This window comes from Mchenga conophoros, linkage group LG2 (genome assembly GCF_057382185.1).
Source record: "Mchenga conophoros isolate Kocher_MC1m ecotype Shallow Benthic linkage group LG2, M_conophoros_male_GT1.1, whole genome shotgun sequence".
In the NCBI taxonomy this organism is placed as follows: Eukaryota; Metazoa; Chordata; class Actinopteri; order Cichliformes; family Cichlidae; genus Mchenga; species Mchenga conophoros.
Window position 1 is genome coordinate 12,094,794 of NC_140527.1, and position 6,040 is coordinate 12,100,833.

The window sequence follows — 6,040 nt, forward strand, 5'->3', positions numbered from 1 at the left end:
GGTGCAAATGTCTAGGAAACTAAGCGAGGCGTCTGATTTGCTCCCAGTTTTTCTGCAGTGTGACACCAAACCCAAACTTCACAACAGCCAGAGTAATGAAGAGCTTTGAATTTTGTAGTTCCTAGAACTTGTATCTACACCATGTTCAGCTGAAGCAGATAGAAGCTGCTAGCCTAGCTTCATTAAAGGTTTATCAGTTGGGAGCACGGGTAGCACAGCCTTCTGGGATGAAACCTGGAGGACACTGCTCAAAAAAACTGCAGCTCTGATTCAGGCTTGTGTGTGTGTGTGTGTGTGTGTGTGTGTGTGTGTGTGTGTTTGGGAGTTCTTGTGCAGGGGTTGGAACGCCCAGGGCAACGCCTGCAGGGTTAAAGTGAAAGGAAGACACAAACAGTTTCTACTGATCACACATGCACAAACAAGATACACACTACAACCTCACACTGTTTTATGTTCTGTGTCAAGTACACATGCAGCATCAGACTGCCACACACCCAGCTGGACACACTGTAAATACACACTCTTGCTAGCACAGCGCTCCTACAGCTCGAGTTTGTTGCTTCACTGGGATCCAAACTATCCAAACTAAAAAGTGACGCGTATTTGTTTGGTAGTTACGATTCTAGATGATATTTCATTTTGCACACACTTACATGAGCCATTTCACACGGCACAAACAACTGATGTAATTACGGGAGTTGCTGGAAATCCACGTTGACTGCTTATGATTTCACAGTGATTTCTCCTGTTGCAAGTAGTTTTTTTTTTCGTCAATCATTTATTTCTATTTTATTTCTAAATATGACTCTAAATTGTTTGTTTTATGTTAGTTTTATTTGTTGTCTTTCGATTAATTTGCTTCATGCAAACACTTTTGTGTTGTGGTTTGTATGAGCTTGGACTGCAGGTCTGTGTGCAGACATCGTGCAGCTCTGACAGTTTGACTTCAGTGTTTAATCTGTTTAATCCTCTCTCGCTCGCTCTCTCGCTCTCTGCGTTGCGTCTTATCTTCCTGCTTCATGATGTTTGTTTGGAGATCTCCACTTTTGCTGTGTTTCTGATGACAGTGAACACATGTGAGCGCCATGTGGACTCCACTCCAACAAAATCCTCTTTGCCGCTGCTATCAGGAAGGTAAATCTGATCCAGTCATCTTCCATTTCTAAATGGGGGTGTTTGATTTGTATTCATGCAGGTTTGTTTTCCATCTAACTGATGGAGAAAAAATGAAAATCTCTGGTAAAATGGCCAAAGCTGATAAATCCAGATAATCTCTTCGGTCCACAGATCTTCAGCAGCAGCCTGGGTTGCCTGCACACTGTAAAAAATACAGTTTTAAAAACATGTTTATCCTTTAGAGATGTTTTTTTATGATTAGGGTTTGAACGTCCGCTTTGATGTTTATGTTCACTTTTAGATTTGAATTGCTGTGAGTGAACATGAAGCCAACCGAAATCTTATTTTAAGCTTATGATAAAAGAAAGTGTCAATGTTTTTTCACATCATTTTTCTATGTTTTAGTAGAATTACTCATTTTTATTTAAATTGAAGAGCAAAAGCACATGTTAAAATAAAGATAATGCAAATATAAAAGCCTCTGGGTCTTGCTCCCGTATACTTGGAAGGACTGCTTACTTATACATTCATTGAACATTACTATTCAACTTTTGTTCTGTTGGACTTACACAATTTTACTTCTTTGTGTTTGTTAGCATGCCTTTTGGCTGTTGTAGTCTCTGGGCTGCACCATATATCAGAATTTTCATCATTGGCATGGGGGGGTGAAGTCTGGCTCCTGATTTCCCATTTTCTGTTTTCATATTTGAAGGTGTCGAGTTCTAAATGTCCTTCGTGGCTCTATTTTTTTTATTGCTGTAATCTCTGCCCCTGCCGATTTAAAGCTTATCTGAACATTCAAGTAATGCACATGATTTGAGAATGTGTTTTTATTAGCAAGTTATTTATTTAACAGCTATGTCAGCTGTGGCTCGGTGTCCTGCACTCTAAGAAATAAAACGTTGGATTTAATTGACAAAGTTAAGGCAATCTTTTCCACAAAACCTGGTCAATTAAACATAAATCAATATGGTTGTTATCTGCAATTTCAATGGTGATGTATATCAGAAGTGAAATTGTTCTATAAAAGCAACAGCTTTCCTTTCATTGTTACTATTTAACACCATTAATTAGAATTTAAACACTTTGTTCATTTTATTAACTGTATTGCTTTAGGTTCAATTGACAATATTAATTTGAATTTAATGGCACCATTTAGATTGCGTTTTGGACCTAATTAGATTAATTATGATTTAATTAATAGTTTCATCTATATGCTAAATGTTTAGGTATCAACAAAACAAGTCTAGAAAGGTTCCTGAGTTGTCATCTATACATTGTAATTAGGTGTTTGGACCTTTCAGAGGTCTTCAGCAAAGGTCTAACGCTTAACTACAGAGTACAGGTGACAACTCAAAAACCTTTTTACACTTGCTCACGAGTTACCATTTATAACATTCAAGATCCTTGCACTTCAATAGAAAACTCTTACACTAAAGCTTACATAAAGTGTAAATGCAAAAAAAGGGTGCTGCATCAACAACTTTATTTACGGTGAGCCTTGACAAGGCAAAGCTTCTACAGGGAACAACACTGCATAAGGCAATATTAAATGCTTAAAGTGCATGACCAAAATTTAAACATTGGAAACAACTTTCCGAGTTTCAACAAAGTGACATTGTAGTGTGCCGTAAGATGTCAAATTCAATACAACTGTGATTATAGTCAGATCTGCAGATTTACCACAGCAACTTAAAAATCACTGTATAATGCAATTACAGTACAGAAAATAGTTAAGTGACACAAAAAGGTAAAAACGATTTAGTCCCCAGTTCCAAAAATCGGATTCAGAATTATAAGTTTTCTATTATATAATAAATTTTACAATAAAAAAATGCATATAGCAAATCTCAAAATATTCTTAATTAAATGCTAAGACCAAAAATCCAGTACTTAACTTGAGTACAGGTGACAACCTTAGAACCTTTTCACATTTGTTTGCACATACACTTTAACATTTATAACACTCAAGATCCTTGACCTACAATGGAAACCTGGTACACGAGAACTAATATGAAGTGTAAATACAAAAAAAAAAAAAAAAAAAAAAAAAATTGTGTTGCTTTAACAACTTGAACAAAAGCCTTCAATGAGGCAAAGCTTAAACAGGGAAACAACACTGCATAATGCAACATTAAATGAAGTGTGTAAAATAAAATGTAAACATCTGAAACAACTTTCCAGTTTCAACTAAGTGACAGTGTAGTGAGGAGTAGGATGATTTCAGGATCTACAGTTGTAGGTCTGCAATGGCTACAGTCTGCAGAATTACCACAGCAACTCAAACTGAAGAAAATGTTGTGAAACAAGAAAATATGTCCATCTGCGTAATTTTGTCCTCAGTTCCAAAAACTCAGTTTCTGAATTATGTTTTCTTTTCCACAATCAAAAGAGTAAATCTCCTAAATATTAAAAACTATGACAAAATATTTACAAACAAGGATCAACATATATATATTTATAAACTTTTAAACAGTAAAACAGAGCACTTATTTTGGGAGACATTTCAATCTAGAAGAGTCATTGCGTCTCCTTTTGGCAGAGTTTGTTCTTCAGCACTTGTATTTTGTTAGACAGTTTTTTGTCTTCCAGCCCCATGAGCACCTTCTGGAAGAACTCAAATGTGTAGCGAAGTGGCTTTGGGTAACTCAGATTGAGGCAGTAAATTAGCCCAAACAAAAGTGCACACCCGCTCGCCACATCGTGAAGATCCTGCAAGACTGTGCATCTCTCGATAATGATGCCAACATCTTCAAGGGAGTAATCAGGCTGTGCTCCTTCATGGATTATTTTATAAACACGCCAAATCCATCCTCTCAAGCTCTTCAGCTTCCATCACGTTGAAATCCTGAAAAGGACAGAAATATTTTAAATCCATTGTATTTTGGTCCTTGCATCATCTCACTCCATTTTAGTTAAAATGGTCCACACTATCTTAATTACACATATCCCTGAATGAGATTGAGGAGAACAGACCAAAGAAAAATGTGGATTTAAGACTATCACCAAATAAAGACCAAGAAGAAGATACATGAAACATGGACAGAGGGCAGAAGGAGTATGCATTAATAATATTATCAATATTCTGCTGACCAGGGTCATTTTCTTTAGTTTCGCATAAAACAATGTAAGTGAATGGAAACAAAATCCTAGTATTTCCCATGCACTTTATTGTTGTGAGCTAATTTAAAGAAAACTGATTACTGCCTGAACAGGAGAATGCCTGGGCTTGTTTAGAAAATACATTTTTCAACTTACAAAACTCTGGGAATTATGACAGTCAAAATTTTACTGAGGGGTGGAATATCCCTTTAAAAATAAACTTACCATGTACTCTTTGATGAGATTTTCAGGGTTCTCATTCAGGTATATAATCACAGCTTTAAGGATGCATTCACGCTTCACTTCGATTCGGGAACTCTAAACAACAACACATGTAGCGCAATTACTTTTTTGAAGTTTTTAGAGACCCCCACAGAACTTAAGTCAATTTTTATTGTTTTTTAACCAATTCATAATTGTTTAAGTAATTTTAAACATGCTTTTTGCAAGCAAGTAGTTTTTTGTGTTAGAGAATGAGAAGCTTACCAATTCATTCCCATAAAGATTATAAGTTATGAGTCCAATTACACTGATTGCGATACATTGGGTCGTGGAAAATGCAGCTTTAGCGTGGTGTACCACCCGAAAGAAGGAAGATAAGTGTTGTTGCATAGGAGTACTGTTCAAAGGAATCAAAAACATTTTGATAGAGATTTCCAAAAATTAATGACAAAAAACTACACACTGTCACGTTAATATGAGGTATGCGGGCTACCACCACATTTGCAGTATTTATACCAAGTTTGAGTGAAAAAAAATAATCTACTGTGTCACTGAGTTGTGGCGAAATGTGAAATGTTGTCTGCCTTTGTCTTTTCTCAGTGTAGCTAATTATTCCTTTGGACAATTAATGAGTAACAAAAAAAGAAAAGAAAAAAGCTACAATGCCAGCAACGGCACTTATGGCCTCTAGGGGCATGAGTTACTAAGTTCTGCTTTGTGTCAGGACCAAGTCCAGAATATAAGCCAAAAGCGAGATGAGAAGTATAACGCAGGAGAGAACAAGCATAAAATGACCCAAGAAAGTTAAAAATACAGGTTAATAACCAGACCTGAGATCAACCTGCAACTAATCTATTAGTTACAGAACATTATAACAAGACAGAATACCTGTGAAATTGCAGACAACGCTGCTGTGATCCGCCGCGCTGTTTCCCCTCCTTTTTTTCGTAGAATCTTCATCAACTGGTCAGAGTACTGGTCAAGACTGCTCATGAATGTGGACAGCAGTGGAACTGTGGTGATAACCTAAAAGACCAAATAAGAGAATTCAAAATGTAAAATTGCGTATTAAGGAAAAAATAAATAATATGAAAGCATTAGGTACCTTCAACATGCACTTTTGGAGCACAGCTCAAATCTCCGCAGCTCCAAATTCCACAACCAGCAACCTGAGAGAAAAAGAAAAACAGAAAAAATTAATCGTGTACAGTGAGACACATGCAAAGGGGTAGCACAGAGATGGTCTAAACTTAAGAACAATCCTGTTTCTTTTAAAATGTATTAATAATACAAGTTAAATTTCAAATGCTCCAAAATTTCTATTACTCATTTCATAAATCTGTTCCTGTGAGCACGTTTACCATTATATACCAGAGCAGCCCAGTCTGTGAACGTGACCCACTTGCCCCCAAAAATAAAATCAAGTATACTGGGTGGCTAGTGCTCCGTTTGTATCGGTTTGTGCTGGTAAAATCATCGTTTGTATCGCTAGGTGTCAAAGATATTACACTTTTATTTAATAGGTCATTCAGAGTCCCCCCCCCCCCAAAGCAACACGAAAATGGCCCAAAATAGGTCAAAACATGCCACAAAATGCTCG

The 6,040-nt window shown here is 36.6% G+C and overlaps 1 pseudogene across 1 annotated transcript; it reads right to left on the reverse strand.

Annotated features, from left to right (window-relative positions):
• Window positions 1-2,585: 2,585 nt before the first annotated feature.
• Window positions 2,586-5,834, reverse strand: LOC146581742 (uncharacterized; annotated as a pseudogene). The gene is made up of 4 exons (XR_014888613.1): window positions 5,546-5,834; window positions 5,329-5,466; window positions 4,444-4,536; window positions 2,586-3,964 (listed from the first exon to the last, which is right to left on the reverse strand). The product of XR_014888613.1 is annotated as an uncharacterized LOC146581742 (transcript).
• Window positions 5,835-6,040: the final 206 nt, after the last annotated feature.